Source organism: Pelobates fuscus, chromosome 1 (assembly GCF_036172605.1).
Source record: "Pelobates fuscus isolate aPelFus1 chromosome 1, aPelFus1.pri, whole genome shotgun sequence".
NCBI classification, from domain to species: domain Eukaryota; kingdom Metazoa; phylum Chordata; class Amphibia; order Anura; family Pelobatidae; genus Pelobates; species Pelobates fuscus.
The window spans coordinates 153,615,490-153,632,413 of record NC_086317.1 but is presented as its reverse complement, the minus strand read 5'-3'; the positions used below and the strand labels follow the sequence as shown (position 1 = coordinate 153,632,413).

The 16,924-nt window shown below is 42.0% G+C and overlaps 1 long non-coding RNA gene across 1 annotated transcript in view; it reads right to left on the bottom strand.

Annotated features, from left to right (window-relative positions):
• Positions 1-7,697: 7,697 nt before the first annotated feature.
• Positions 7,698-16,924, bottom strand: part of LOC134589510 (uncharacterized) — a 47,991-nt gene continuing 38,764 nt past the window's right edge. The window contains exons 3-4 of the long non-coding RNA XR_010086647.1: positions 9,139-9,288; positions 7,698-7,808 (exon numbers count right to left, since the gene is read on the bottom strand). This is a non-coding gene — a long non-coding RNA (uncharacterized LOC134589510). The remainder of the gene's footprint in view (positions 7,809-9,138; positions 9,289-16,924) is intronic.

Below are 16,924 nucleotides of genomic sequence, written 5' to 3'. Positions count from 1 at the left end.
GGGCCGGGGGGGGGACAGTAGGTCCCCCCCTTATTTTTTATATTAGGGCCCCCACCCGCCGCACAGGGGTGGGGGCCGGGGGGGGGGGGCAGTAGGTCCCCCCCTATTGTGAATTTTAGGGCCCCCACCCACCGCTCAGGGGTGGGGGCCGGGGGGGGGACAGTAGGTCCCCCCCCCTTATTGATAATTTTAGGGCCCCCACCCGCCGCTCAGGGGTGGGGGCCGGGGGGGGGACAGTAGGTCCCCCCTTATTTATATAGTTTTAGAAAGCGAGCTGAGCTGTCAGTCAGACAGCTCAGCTCGCGAACGCGCATTCCGCGCACATGCGCGGTAAAGCGCTCAGGTTCTTCATAGGGCGGCTGTCAATGCCGCTCTATGAAGAACGCGATTGGTGCAGCGCGAAGCCGCGCATGCGCACCACATCGCCCTGACGCTTCTCTCAGAGAAGCGTCCTATTGGGCCCCGCGATTTCGTCATTTTGACGAAAAAGGGGGCGCGGCCTGGCTGGGAGCTCGGCGCTGGAACGGAGGTAAGTTTTTAATTTAAAAACACCTCAAATTTTTTTTTTATTAAATGTAAGTTCATATAAAAGCAAGAAGGAAGGCTGGGGGACCTGTCTTTCTTGCTTTTATATGTAGACTATAGAGTCCCTTTAACGGAGACCCCCTCCCTACATATCCGATAAGCGGGGATTATACCGCTGTACGCAATCCACACCAGAGCTGGCCATAGCTCTCTTGAATGTGAGTTCTCTACATTTTGTTACCTATCACACCCTGAACTTTCATACTATACCATTAGTCGCCTCTACCTCTCTTGTATTTACATATACGGAACGGTCTACACTAGACGCATCCACAGAGGAACTCTATCAAGTATCCTAGACCATCTATTGGCACCCTAGCAATACTTTACTGGACTATCTACCCTTATTTGGCACAGCCCTTCCATATCTTTTTGTATCTATCCACCGAAGGATCCGAGGGGTTTTCCTTCATTTGGGTTGCTGCCTACCTTGACTAATTTTGTGATTACTAGTGCTGAATTCTTTTTGTGTTTAAGTAGTTGGAAGCAGTTTCTCTTTCATCATGATGGGCGCATAATGTTGCCAATTAAATATAGTCAAGAGGCTTCCAAGAATTGGGTAGAATTGGAGCCAAATGGTAGTAAACAACATGGGCTATGGGACTGTGTGCAGAGAGATATGACAATTTCTGGGTATGTAAATGGAGCAGATTGTCAGTAACACCGCACATGAGTTAGATCTGTTTTTCCCACTCTGTCAGCAGAAGAACAGCTGACTACATGTATGGAAAAAGTATTGCGGGTATGAAGGCAAGAAAAAATATAACACTAGTCAGAAATGTAGCACAGCACAATACAGAGTCATTTACCAAACAAGCACTCACAGACATACACTGGACTTTATCATATCATCGTAAGAAGGAGGCCATGAATGTGGCCACCGATTTTTTCCAAATACTGGATGGAAGGTGGATACTATAGGTGGATAAAACACAAAAAGAAAGGGACAACTCATAGGGCAGCCCAGTGGAGAGCTGGAAACGAGGGACTAGAATATCCTGGGTTTAGCAGGACAGTCTTGAATTTGGGATCCTTTCCTTAATGTCTCGAGTTTAATCCCTGGTGACCTGCTTCTGGGGGTACCAGGCAGCTACCTCCAATAAACTTAGCTTGGAAGCATCATTATACATGCTTACACTGCGCTAAGTGTATTCATGGCTATCAGTCCATGTTCAGAATGAATTACAAGTGGGACCCACCAGGGAGTCTGTCAGTCAGCCTGGTGTGCATTCATGCCATGCTGACATGCCCTGTTTTCTCAAACACACCTGCATCCTTTTTGAGTCTTCTGATTAAAAGTAATTGGAGATGTGTTTCAACTACTTTTGGCAAATTACTGCAGCAGAGAGGTAGCCTTTTTTTTTTTTTGCAGGGGTTTTGCTAGCTCATCACCTTGTAAATATTCTCAATATTTTCAGGCCTGGACTGATCCACCGGGATATTTCTATGCAAATACTTGCATTTGTTTGCACTTGCAGCCCATGGAAATAAATGTAAAATATAGCAAAGAGTGGTTTTCCATCAACACTTCACATTCAGATAACAAACAGCAGCACAGTAATGCTTCATCCACCATTGATCAGCAGACAACATTATCTATCTATCTATCTATCTACCTTTTTTCTGTATATATTTTGATTTATAAAACGACTCTGTGACATTGCAGATAACTCTTTAAATGGCACGCATGTGGCACTTTATCCCATAAGCTTTTTTTTTCTCATAAGTCAACCGGTCAGAGCACACTGACTGAAATTGCAGAGCATTGGAAAGCCTATTAGGGCTGATGGCAGTCAAATAAGTAAGACAAATATATATATTTATCAACAGCTTCTGGCTGTCAAATCCGTTAATCCTATTTTATGGGTGCTATGCTTCCCATATATGGAACTAATTGCTGAAGCCTATATTTGCAATGTACAATATAGGTTTTGGAGTTTGGGTGGGGGGACGATAATAGGTCCCCCACCTAATTGTAATTTAGGGCCACCACCCGCCGCTCAAGAGTGGGGGTAGGTGGGGAGGGCAATAGGACCCCCCCTATTTTCATTCAGGGCCCCCACCCACCGCTCATGGATGGGGAATTTACTAATACTAAGTAATCTTTACTTGGTATTAGTAAATTTGGCTGAAAGACCAATTTAGGTCTTTCAGCCTTTTGGTAGATAGCTCCTTGATACCGTGGGAATTAGGGAGTTATCTACTAAGCAGCTGAAAGATGCAGCCGCAGCACGAATCGGATCGGAATTTCATTCATTTGAATGAAATTCCGATCTGTACAAAGTCCCGAATTGCGACCTAACATGAATGGAGAAACTGTTCTCATTCTGTTAGGACGAAATTCGGTAGTTTCGCCCGCGTTCGGGAATACTGACAGGAAGCATCGCAAGATCACAGAGGAAAGGTGAGAATTGTGGGAAAATGTCTCTGAACACAAGAAACGGAGCGCACTTTGCTCCTCCGCTGGTCAGAGACGGCCAGGCGTCTAAAAACCTCCATAAGACAAAGGGGTCCATACATTGTCTTATGTTTTTAAAGAAAACGAGCAGACAGGAAGAAATAAATAACAGAGGGCGAGAAGAGGAATCGTAAGGTAAGTTCGGCATGACAGTGCCGCTTTAATGATCATCCCATTCCTACAGTCAGGGATTGAATGAGTTTTTTCATAGGCCTTTTCATCATATCTTTATTTTAGAAATATATGATTTAACTGTACTTCTTTATATGTATCTATTATTGTCACACCTGCTGGATGTGAGAAAAAAAACCTTATTTTTTACTTTTGTACTAATATTTCATACCCTGTGTGAAATATTGGAAGGTAGGTAATACCTTATACTGTCTAAAGCTTTTCATTCCCCAATATGTCTACATAGGACGAACAAATAAATAAAAACTAAATTGAATAATTTTATTTATGTTTGTCTTAACAGAAATTTATACACAAAATTGCTGCTAACATATGTTTATGTGCTTGTAATCTATCCCATGTTTCCCATAAATGTTATAATATTAAATTAACACTTTAGTGTTAGGAATACAAAGATGTCTTCCTAACACAAAGAGTCCCTCTGTTTGCGCCCCCCAGTTTGTACCCCGTCCATGAAAGGGTTAAAAAATCCCTTTCAGTCACTTACCTGATTAAGCTTCTCAACCATCAACATCAGCCAAGGAAGGCCTCTAATGGGTAGAGAATCAATGCTTTCCTATGGGGATTTAGAGGACGTTGGACATTATCATGCAAAGTGTGAGGACGTCTAGAGGCGTTTCATGAAACTACAGGAAGCACCTGTAATGGCAGTCTAGTAGACAGCCACTAAATGCAGTCTTAACACCAGTGGCGTCGCTAGGAGGGGGCCAGAGAGGGCCATGGTCCCCTGTACATCATGCAGTGCCCCCCAATAGAAATTGAAGTCGGGAGCACTGTGTCTCTCTACACAAGCTGCAGCAGCACTGTCACTGTGGAACCTTTTCCCACAAGCGGCCAGAGGGGGCACTCTGCTGGGAGGACTTCCACCTGGGTCATAGAGAGCAGCGCAGGGGAGAGACAGAGAGAGGAAACTCAGCTTTTCACAGAGGCATCCAGGCAGCTGCTGGTAAGTGTGAGTCAGTGTGTGTGGTCCAGTCTCTGTGTATGTGGGGGGAGGGAGGAGCAGTGTGTGGGTGGGGGGGCTCAGTCTTTGTATGTGTATGAGTCAGTCTGTGTGTGGGGGTGGGGGTTCAGTCTGTGTGGGGGCTCAGTCTGTATATGTGTATAGGTCAGTCTGTGTGAGTATGTATCAGTCTGTGTGTGGGCGGTCAGTCTATGTGTGTGTATGGGTCAGTGGGGTGGGGGTTAAGTCTGTATAGGGTGGGTTAGTCTGTGTGGGGAGCACAGTCTTTGTGTGTGTGGAGGTGGGGGTCAGTTTGTGTTTTATGGGTCAGTCTGCGTGGGGTGGGTCAGTCTCTGTGTGTGGATGGCTCAGTCTGTGTGTAGGGGGTCAGTCTGTGTGTGTGTGTGTATGTGTCAGTCTGTGTGTGTGTGTGTGTGTGTGTGTATGGGTCAGTCTGTCTGTAGGGGGGTCTGTCTGTATGGGTCAGTCTGTGTGTGGGGGTCAGTCTGTATGTATGGGTCAGTCTGTGTGTGTGCATGGGTTGCTCTGTGTATGTGGGGGAGCAGTCTGTGCATGTGTATGGGTCAGTCTGTGTGGGGGGGCAGTCTGTGTGTGTGTGTGTGTGTGTGTGTGTGTGTGTGTGTGTGTATATGGGTCAGCCTGTGTAAGTGCTTATTGTGCCACCCCTTCCCTGCAAGCAAAGATCAGGGAAAGGGGAATATTCTTTTTTTTTTAAAACAATTATTAAAGTAAAAATTGTAAAGCTCTTCCCTATCCCACTCTCTACACCCCCTGAACACAGTACACCCTTACAGACAGTGAACCCCCCACATACAGTACTCTCCAACAACACAGTGCACCCCTCACACACATTATCTCTTCACCCACATACACACTTCTTCCCCACATACCTTCACCCCCACACACACATGCATACATACATGTTTCACCCCATTACACACCGAATCTCATATATATATGAGATAAAACTACAGCTCCTTGATAAGCACACAATACAACCCCAATACACATACACCCACAATGCAGCCCCTAGATGCAAACACTTTACAGGCCCTCTCAGCATACACACAATCTCAAAAGCTCCTATACATGAGCACCCTAGTTACACATAGTACACCATAAACAGGCTCCTATATACAGACACTTCACCACAGCCCCTTCTAAACACCATGAAAAATGATCTTGCATCTCCTGAAAAGGTTTCCCAGTTTTCGTGAAAAGGTGTCTTGCCTGTAATAAGGAAGGCACAGCAGTGGAACTACAGGGAGTGCTCGTGCTGCGGTTACACCCGATGGACATGTGTCTTCAGGGGCCCAAAACAGTTTTTTCACCAGGGCCCACTGTGCAGCAGCTTCCCCAGCACACAAACTCTGCCCCTGCATGGAAGATTGCCGCCCTGTACGCAAGCTCCGTCCCCAATCTCTGACTGAGACACACACACTGACAGACATATACACATTCTGACAGACATACAGTGACAGGCACACAATCTCTGACTGAGACACACACTGAGACACATACACATACACACACACACACATTTTCTCACAAATTGCTATTTTTATTTAAATCCACCCAGTCTCCATACCTTTGGGAGAGCCGAGTGGATCTTTCCCTGGCGTCCAGTGTGTTTCCTCTCAATCTTCCTGCAGTTTCTCTCTGCTTCCCTGCGCGCTCTCGTAGTGATGCAGGGGGCCGGAGTGACGTCATGTCACTAAACAGCGCGTGAGGGAGCAGAGAGGAACTGCTGGAAGGTTACTGCTCCCTCCCGCGCCACCTCCATGGTCCCCGCAGCGGCCGGCTTTAATGTTTCATGCGCGGCTTAGCAAAGGGCTGACAAATGCCTGGAATTTGTCGCACACACACACATATATACACATTTTATGTCCCTGGCCCCTTATGTATGAATCCTGGGGACACCACTGCTTAACACTGCAATGTAATATTGTAGTTTCTCTAAAACTGCCATGTTTTACATTGCAGGGCTAAGGGGGACAGGGACACTGAACCCACACCACTTCCATGAGATAAAGTGTTCTGGGTGCCTATAGTGTCCCTTTAATTTTTCAAATGAAAAGGTCTTATCAGTGAAGGAGTTATAACGTATAAGAGTTTGTTTTTAAACTTTTCTTGCTTTTAAGAGACGTCATGCGGATGTTTTTTTCAGTGCAGATCATGCAAATGAGAGAATGTGACACTATACTGTGCTAGAAAATGTATTGATCCATGTCATTTTTTTACGTATTGTTTTTTGCTGCCAAGAGGGAGGCGTACACCTAGATGTATATTTAAATTGTGGCTGCTCTATACGGCTTCTGCAAGCTCCCTATAAATGTATATTGAACCTTCAACTGCAATATAGTATTATATATACATTCTGAAGCACTATGTATAGATAGTACTTTTTTCTGTTAATAGAATCATATGATGTTACGTGATTAGCATAACACCACAAAAACAAATAAATAAATACAAAATATAAAAATAACATCATATCTACAAACTCACCCAAAACAGTCAGTGGTTAGCCACTATATTTCAGTTTCCTTTAGTCTCATATTTCTATCACCATTGTTTATTTTATCTGCACTCTTTATCAGTACACTATGTTTTAGACAGTTTTAAGGGTTGCAGACAGTTGACATGGTAGAAGGTGAGCAGAGTGATTTAATTAGACCCACGCAGAGATAATGCTAGGGATTAAGCTTTGTAAACCTGGACAATGCATAGCAGGGAGTTAATCTGTCACATACCAGAATGCATCGAAGCTCGCTCTCCCTTCCCAGCCATGACGCAGGTAGGAACTGGCAGGCGTGTATTTTGTGGCTATGCCAAAGCAGGTGGTTTCATTGTACCTTACAAGCAGTTACATTTCCTCCTTCGTACATTATGTCTTGTTGTATTCTGTCTGTGTCATGCAGGTGTTGTACTTGTTTAAATTCTAGAATTACCTTTTTTCATCAGTATATCAAGGGAAAAGTGGAACTGCCTTATAAGGTGAAGCAATGCATTGCACGCTAATCTTGGTACAATCCTAATTAATCAAAGGACGTTTAACACTGGCTGTAAGAGCATTATGGGATATGTAGTACACAACATCTGGAGTTCCATAAGTGGCCTACCCTACTCTAGAGCCTGATAATCCATGATATTTTCCCATGTCCTGCACCGCAGGAGATCATGCCAGGTCTCGAAGGTTGTACAGTCTTCATTTGAGCTGGTGCTACACAGCGCACAGCATTATAGGATGAACCTATAGTTAAACTATTCTAACAGACTTGAAGGCTGACATATTTGTGAAATGTTAATTCTTGGCATACTTCACCCATTTTGAGGGTCCTTGGAGAGCAATAGGGATAAAAGCTTTGGAACACAAGATGTACGCTGAAGAATGTTGGAATAATTCCAAGGATGCAGTGAGATATAAATAAATAGACTTGCTAAATGGTCTGCTTTTACTTGTACAATCAATTGTCATTTGTATGTGATAAACAATTAATCCAGAACTGGCTTACCTGGTATATTTTTCACAAACCTGAGGTTCGGGCAGTAAAGACCGTGTAATTTTCATTTGGCATCATTGGGAATGTGGCGTACCAGAGGTAGCAACTATAGAAAAAAATATCAAGACATCAAAAATTAAAAGTTTGGACAAAAGCAAAGAGTGAAACAAATGGTTTATGACGTACAAAAAAAGTATAAAACGTACCTTTTTTTCCAGCGCTGCGTGTGTCTTGCTGGGGCTGGCTCTGCCTCCTTGGCTGAGATATTGACAATTTCAGACAATCCAATTCTTTCCCACAGGAATGCATTGGGAGGCTATCGTGCATGCATGGCAAAACGCCACGCTACGCCAATCAGCATCTCCCAATATAATTGCATTGAATCAGTGCACCTCCATGGGTAACGTTCAGGGCCTCCATACAGAGCGTGAAGATGCTGAAAGTCAGTGATGCATACTATGCTGCACTGACCCAGGAAGCACCTCTACTAGCCATTTGAGTGACTGCCCCTAGTGGTATTCCTGTCAGTAATGTAAACACTGTCATTTCTGTGAAAAGGCTGTGTTAACATTAAAAAGCCTTCAGGGACATACTATACACACCAGAACAACTACATTTCGCTGTAGTTTATCTGGTGACAATAGTGTTCCTTTAACTTGCCCATGGTGTGCTACAATGTCCTAACTGCTGCACTACAGACAATGTCAGGATGGTGATACCTAACTTTTGGCAGCTGTTGTGGCTTATGCTTTCCATGACACACACAGGGTTTCAAAGTGAGTTTCAAATTTAAGGTCAAAATAGCCAAAACTGAGAAATTCTGTTATCCTTTCACTTAGCTACTCTTGTCTAAAATTTGAGATTCACTTTGAATTCTGACTTTAGTTAATAACGCTGACAGTTGTTGCTATTTTAACAGATGCATAAGTGCTAATCAGAGTGTTGATACGTGGAACTTGCGCTGCTGGTTGTCTCAAAGATTTCTTCTGTAAACCTGTACTCTACTGCAAGGATGTCAAGCTAAAACCATTAGAATCCACAAATGTTTTAGAATAGATGTCTTCACTGCTGCACATTTTTACGGATATTCTAAAAATATTACCCGCTGGCACAGTAACGTATGCTATTCTGACTGACACTGGGTTTTAAAGGGTGCATAACCTCAAGTTGGAAAATCGTATTCCCAACTGATCACTAGAAGGGATACAGTTTCAGCCCAGAGTGTAAACATAAACCAGTACCAAACCCTAATTTAGTTAAAGGGCTATTCCTTCTAATCCTCTCAATGCCATGTTTGAATGTTAACTGATTTACATTACAGTGAAAACCACGTAAATATCAACCATTAATCTTTATTTTTAGTTCGACTAAAATTCCATCAATGACATATGCAAGGCAAAAGAAAATTCCATTAACATACTACTACTACATTTTACCTGTTAATATTATGAGACTCAGCATTTTGTGAAATAATAGTATTCCTGTTTGCAAGTCACAGCATATTTCATAATTTTGCGCAAAGGAAATGTCTTTCGTTTATAAGATTCTTGCAGCTACTGGAAGTGAGGAACCAAGCATTTATAAAGCTGAAAAATAAAAATACAGGTAAAAATTAGTTTGCGTGTGATAAGGTAATGATGTTTCGGAGAGAGACATTTTTCAATGCTAACATTCTATATTTGTTTCCATTCAACCACTGTGTTGCCAAAGTGCTATTGCAATGTGCAGGAAGTGTGTCCTAAAGCCAAAGGGTCTAGCAAATCCCTGATTCCAGCTGAGTCAAGGTCAAAGCAGACAGAGTAAACTCGTGGAGAGCTGTGACGCAGCAGAAATTCAAGCCTCATGGAAAACATTACACAAGGCAGACCCTGTTATCTGACAGATCCAGCACAGCTGCTGTGGACATCAAGACTCAGGTCTCTCAACAAAACAGCACAGATTTGCTGTATCTAGTAATATGTATCATCGGAAAAAAATTATACAGATACAGAGCTCTGTCTATAAACCAATAAACAAATTTGACTCATGCATGTTCAGGATTCTAATCCCTTTGGCTTTTTTTTTAAGACCCGAAATGTTGTTTTAGATCCTTGGTGATTTTTTTCAAAATCCAATATACTTTTTACCATGTAGGAGTGCAGGATATGTGAAACAAAATAATTTATGTTGATCAAAACTGTCACCGTACTTTTTAAAATGCATTTACCCAGCGATTTACTGTTCGTTCCAGTATGGCATTCCCCCTTGCGCTCACGGTACAGGCCTCCTAATGAATTGCGTTGTTATGTTATTAATTTGAATGTAGGAGACCGGTTTCACCTCTTAATATGGGATCCAAACCCTCCTGCATCTCTAGCGACACAAAGATGCTTGCATTGTTAACCTATCACAAGCCTCCTAGGGCTATATATCCCACACTGAGTACTGTGCCCTGTTGTGGTATTCCCTTAGTGGTAATCCAAGAGTGCATTATTTCTGGTTACTGTTTTTGTTGTTGCTATTTTGATCTAGGCTTGTACCTTGACCATTTTCCATTCTGTTGTCCCTGACCTTTGGCTTGACTTCTTAATTAGATTACTCTCTGTCTCCTTTGCTTTGGCTTTTTCATAACTATTCTGGTTTGCAATAAGCCGGGCCACTCTAACGTCCGGTAAACTGCTTCTATCTCCTTAGTGATGATAATCTTACCTTTGTCATTTCTAACCTAAGTCCTGCATGTGGGTTCCTCGAAAATCATGCCAGCCTTCCTAAACACTTCCTATAAAGAGAGATCTAATGTTTAAACTTCCTTTAAATACATTAAAGCACATTCTGTTTAATTTAGAATTTATTATCTTCGACTCGCTTAATCGTTTGCTAGACCTTGCAGAAGCCTCCTGTAAGAGTTAAAGGAGCATTATAGGAACACAAACCTGTATTCCTGACCCTATAGGGGTAAAACCAAAATGTAGCCCCCCTGGCCTTCTCTCGCTTCCCTAAATATAGTAAAATTGTACGTATATTCAAGTCTGCAGCTCCTGGCTCTGCCCCTCTTTGCCTGTGAACCGCCTCTGTCTGCTGACATTATCAGAAGTGGTGGTCTGAGTCAATTACAGTGCTCCCCATACGATTGGCTGAGACTGTCAAGGAGGCAGATCAGGGGCAGAGCCAGCACAAGTCAAACACAGCCCTGGCCAATACCTCCTCATAGAGATCTCCTCATAGAGATGAATTGAATCAGTGCATCTATATGAGGTGTCTGCATGCAGAGGATGGATACACTGAATGGCAGTGCTGCTTACTCTGCAGCACTGCCCAAGGAAGCAGTTTTAGCAGCCATCTGAGGAGTGGCCAGTGGAGTTATTACTAGGCTGTAATGCAAACACTACATTTTTACAAAGCAGGAGATTAAAACTTCTAACTAAGTTAACATCTGATTGAAAATTATTATTTTTTCGTTCACACTGTTCGAGTCACAGCCAGCAGAGGTGTGTCCAGGTCTGTATCTTCCGCGAGGCTAACCAGGCATTTGCCTTGGGCAGCACTTTCCTGGGGGCGGCAAAAAACGCTGCCCCCGAATGCCCAGGCAAATACCTTGTTAGCATTATTTTAAGGGGGCCCAAGAAGCTTGCTGGCTGGCCACCTTTGGGACCCTCGAGGCAGGCGTCCAGTTCTGTCCCAGGCGGGCACGCAAAGCAAGCAGTGAGGGTGTTGAGCTCTTCTTGCTCAGCTCCCTTGCGTGCCCTAGAATATGACGTCACTCTGGCTCCCGGCATTACTCTGCGACGCACGAGGGAGCTGAGCAGGAAAAGCTCAGCACCCTCGCTGCCTACTTTGCGCGCCCGCCTTGGACAGAATTGTCCGTCTGCCTGCACGCCCGCCCACATGCCTGCCTGTCTACCCAACAGCCCGGCCTCAGCTAGCCCAGGAGCCCCACTGGACCACAGGTGAAAAATATCCACCCAGCTCTCCCAAAGGTAGGGAGGCTGGGTGGATTTAAATAAAAAAATAACTTTTATCTGAGTGTTGGGTGGAAATGAGTGTGTATGTCTGTCAGTGTGTGTGTGTGTGTGTGTGTGTGTCTGTGAGTGAATGTGTGTGTGTCTTTCAGTCTGTGACAGTGTGTCTGTGAGTGAGTGTGTGTGTGTGTATAGCCAACAGTGTGTCTGTGGGTGAGTGAGTGAGTGTGTGCGTATCTGTCAGACTGAAAGTGTGTGTGTCTGTGAGTCAGTGTGTCTTTAAATGAGTGTGTGTCTGTCAGTGTGTTTCTCTGAATGAGTGTGTGTATGTCTGTCAGTGTGTGTCTGTGAGTTAGCGTGTGTCTGAGTGATTGCGTATGTCAGTCAGTGAATGTGTGTATGTCTGTCAATGTGTGTCTGTGACTGAGTGTCTGTCAGTGAATGTGGGTGGGTGGGTGTGTGTCTGAGTGACTATGTGTCTATGTCAGTGAGTGTATCTGTCAGCGAGTGTGTGTGTCTGTCCGTGTGTCTGTGAGTGAGTGATTGTGTGTTTGTATGTCAGATTGTGTCAAATCAGTGAGTGTGTTTGTTTGTCAATATATGTGAGATTGTGTGACTGTCAGTGAGTGTGTGTGTCCGTGTGTGTCTGTCAGTCAAAGTGTATGTTAGTCTTTAACAGGAAGAGGTGTGGTATTGACAGGAAGGGGCAGAGCAAATGTAAATTAGGGGTTGCCCGAGTTCCGTCATGCCTAGGGCAGCACAGATCCAAAATACACCACTGGGTGTGTCTAGTGCTGCATGGACAGAAACAAAAGTGATGTAACTCCTACAGGGTAGAGATTTGAGCAATGAGACTTCAGAGGAATGATTTATACACAAAAACTGCTTCACTAAGCTAATGTTTTGGTGAATATAGTATCCCTTTAATTTGGTATTCAGTTGAAATTTGTGATTATTCACAGATGTAAATATTTTCATCTGTTTTCCTTTAATGCACCTCTACTGGTTATTTTGGAAACTCTCCTTGTGTAAAACATATTGTGAATACATTTTCTAAATATAATTCATACCTCCAAAGTGTGCTTCTTTGGGGACATTTTTTGACCAAATCCCATCTGTCGCTCTTCTTTATCCTAATGTCCCTCAGGAGATCCATATTGTTGCTGTGTAACAGAGCTCCACAGCAATGCATACATGCAGGTATTCATTAGGGATATATCTATTAAATAGTAAATATTATGTTTCCCCATGTTTTTGACTGTAGAGTGGCCCTGTAAAGTGGCCCTCTTTGTTTGGAATATTGGAAGGTATGCAAATTAGTGTATGAGGTTGGGTGACTATGGTCCTGCAGGTTGCTGCTTGACTCAACACCCATCAACATCATCAATGATACACTGAAAGTGATATCATTAGTTCCCCAGGTCCGTTTTCATGTAAGCAGCTTATCTAACCACTTATTGTTTTATGATCATAAATGCAGCCAGCACAGAAAAAAGTGAACAAAGCAAATGTGTTTATCTTGTTTCTGCTATTTGTACCTCCAGGCAAAGAATAAAATTGAATGTCCTCTGATATGCAGAGCCCCTTCAGCAAGGAAGCAAATGCACCAGCTTCAAATATCAACTCAGTATAATCTAGTCATTATAGGAAACTGACAGCAATGTGAGGCTCGCTAGAACCCCTTACTGCCAGAAAGGATTGCTGTTGGTAAAATGTACAACAAAATACCAAAAACTATGTCAACACACATGTTAAGACAGGAATATTCAGGTTTCAGATTCAGCTGAACAATGCTTGAAGTCTGCATTTGACTAGATCTGGTTACCATCACACTGCTGATCGCTGCTCAACCAAAAGAAAGCCAGTGGGGGCTAGGAGTCGCCAACCATCAAAATCAAGGCTTCCGGTTGCTAGGGCCATTATGGCAGCTGGTGTCAACCGTACAACCCCCCCAAAAAAACACTTTGCTATAGCATGGTAAAATATTATGTTTCCTAAATCTTTTTGTACAAATCATCCTACTGTGGGAATAATTTAGAACGCAGAATATGTGTGTTGGTAGAGAGAGAGAGAACATTAACCGTAGGTCCCACGATATAATTCATGCTGGGAAACTCCCCAGATTCTGCACATTTATTTTTCCTCCTTCCTCCTTTCTGTAGGTGGTTCTTATGTAAATTTGGAGTGATATATTTAGAAAACAAACTGGGTTTGGTGGGTGGCTAAAGTTTTTTTATTTATTTATTTTTAATTTATTTATATATATGGAAGGAAATTTATATATGTATAAGTACCGGTATATGCACGAGTAGACAATTACCGGTACATTGTAATAACAGAAAAGAAGTAAGCAAGAATCACTAAGAGTAAAAGGCAGTTATGTTAATCTAGGTGTCGAGAGTACTGAATGGTACATCAAGGTCTGACAAAGATACCTACAAAACAGTAATGATAAAATAGTTAGCTCCCATATTTCCCCCATAAATACTATTACAATAACATAACAGACTGTGACAAAATTAAATAAAGCAACACATACAGGGTTAGTCATTAAAGTGAGATTTCACAAAAGTGAATTTCAATGTTTTAGGACAGTCGCTGAACTGGAAGCATAGCTGAATTAGAGATTATTTTTAATTCTGCTATTATGGTTTAAAACTGAAATTCACTTTGAGTTTACTTTGAATTCTTCCTTTAGTGAGAATCTGCTTAAGGGAATGAAGTTCACGCCCATTTTTTTTTCCTTCTCTTCCCTTTTTCCTTTTTTTTTCTTTTCGCATCAGAAAATGGTAGTAATTATTACGTATTTGCCTTTAAACTTTGATATCAACATAATCCAATACCAAATCAACATTTGTTGTTCAAACCTTTTCTTTTTTTCCCCTTTAATTTAATTACAGTTTGAATTATTGATTAGGACATACAAATTTAAACTACGGAAAAAAAAAACATGACAAAATATATATATGGGGACTCGGGGCAGGGGGCAGCTGCCGGAACGGGTGCAACAAAGGAATATTATATATTAATAATAGTTATTTTATAGCTAGGGACAAATAAAGATACCTAGAATTATTAAGCTTTTAATCTTTGAATCCATCTGTCCCAGTAACTATATTGATGGAACAACAAAGGGGGTCGTCTAGTAATAGCTTGTTCCATCTTACATTGCATAATCATTTGTGAATGAATCTTGGGCCAGCTGTCAGACAGACAGAAACCACGACATCAAAGGAGACTTCCAATTCCTGGCTATTGATAATTTGACAGCTATTTATATATGGAGGGCACCCGGTCAGAGACTTCTATCAATTGCCTTCATATCCATTTTTTAATAAAGTAGACAAATACTGACTCAATACTTCTCAAAGGATTTGGATTATCGGGCAATCCCACCATATATGTTTAAAATCTGTTATTCGTTCTGGGCATCTCCAACATGCAGAGCAAGCTGTGGGATATATTTTTCTGCAATTTTCTGAGGTGTTCTATATATATTATATATATTATATACCATATAATGGATTTCATGCATATTCAGACAATGACAAGCTTTATACAAAGTCGTAAAAGAATCTTCCATTCTTTCATACTAATATTTATATTCAGATCATGGTTCCATTTTGTAATTGCCAGGGGAGCTGGCTTTAGCTGTATTTTATAAATTCGTTTTTGACATTTATTGACTAGATGGGTATAGTCTGCTTTTTCAAGCAAGCCATTCAAGGTCTTAACTGGGGGCTCAAGGAAGTTGAATTTTAAATACCTTTTTAGAAATGAGATTAATCTTATATATTGAGCCATTCCGTGGATGGTAAGCTAGTATATTCATCTTGGAGTTGGTCGAAAGATTTAGAAATATTTCCTCTTATTAGGTTAGAGATCTTTTTTTTTATACCTTTATAAATCCAAATTTCTAGGTTTATATCTACCATTAATTTTGATAATATTTTTAATTGTATAGCTGGTATTATTTTTTTCCTTTATACCATTTTTTTTTTTTTATAAGAAACCAAGTTGGGAAAATGTGTTGGATTATCAGTGAATTTGAGGTTTTAATATAATGTGTGTCTTCTTTTTCTATTAACCATAGAAATCTTTATTACCTATGTTCATGTTCTGTTCGCTGATATACCAGTTTTCGTTCTTGGAGTCTTTCTTGTTTACAATTAAAATTTGTGCCAATAAATTGGCTTCAGCAATATCCTGAGGGACTCCCTCAGAAAAGCCCAGTCGACCCTGTCAAAGGCCTTCTCTGCATCCAATGACAGCGTCAACATGGGCTTACACTTACCGTATATACTCGAGTATAAGACGAGTTTTTCGGCACATTTTTTGTGCTGAAAACCCCCCACTCTTCTTATACTCGAGTCAATGTCTGTATTATGGCAACTTACATTGCCATAATACAGACAAGGACCGCCGGGCTCATTACAAGCCCGGCGGTCCTGTTGGGGGCTGGCAGCGAGCTGCTACTTACCTTTACAGCAGCTCCTGTCAGCTCCCTTCTCCTCCGGTCCGGTCAGCTCCCACTGCAAGTCTCGCGAGAGCCGCGGGGACAGAGCGTGGAATATGTAGTTCTGCACTCACAGCAATTTCACTAATGAATGAAGGTGCTGCATTGTGTGAATTCTACAAGCTTACTAAAAGCTCAATTCATGCTTTTTCATTGATGGAACGAAAAATACTATTGAGTGTGTAGAAACATAGAAGCAGCACTTGTTTCTCAATACATTTCTATGAAAAAGACAGATACAGAATCTGGGGACTGGTATGGGTGACTGTGGTGTAGAAAATGTTCCTTTTTCAAATGTTTGGATAGGTTACAACCAGCACACATGAATCTTAAGTCACTACAGCGAATTTCAGGAAAACACTTGACAGCGCCACTACTGATAAGTCTATAAGGCAGGTAGAGTCTGTCATTCAGAAGCTTTTTTAATCTGCTTAGAGGAACTAAAAATACCTATATATTGTGCTGCTACAAAACTAGATGACATGGCTACACTTTAATAAGCAGCGATTGTGATCTGTAAATTGTGCTACCAGACTGCGTGACATACAGGTGATACTCGAAAAATTAGAATATTGTGAAAAAGTTCATTTATTTCAGTAATGCAACGTAAAAGGGGAAACTAATATATGAGATAGACGCATTACATGCAAAGCAAGATAGTTCAAGCCGTGATTTGTCATAAGTGCAATGATTATGGCTTACAGCTTTCTCCAGCACTGGGGACTCTCCTCCCTCTCCCGACGTCATCCGCAGAATACACATTCAATC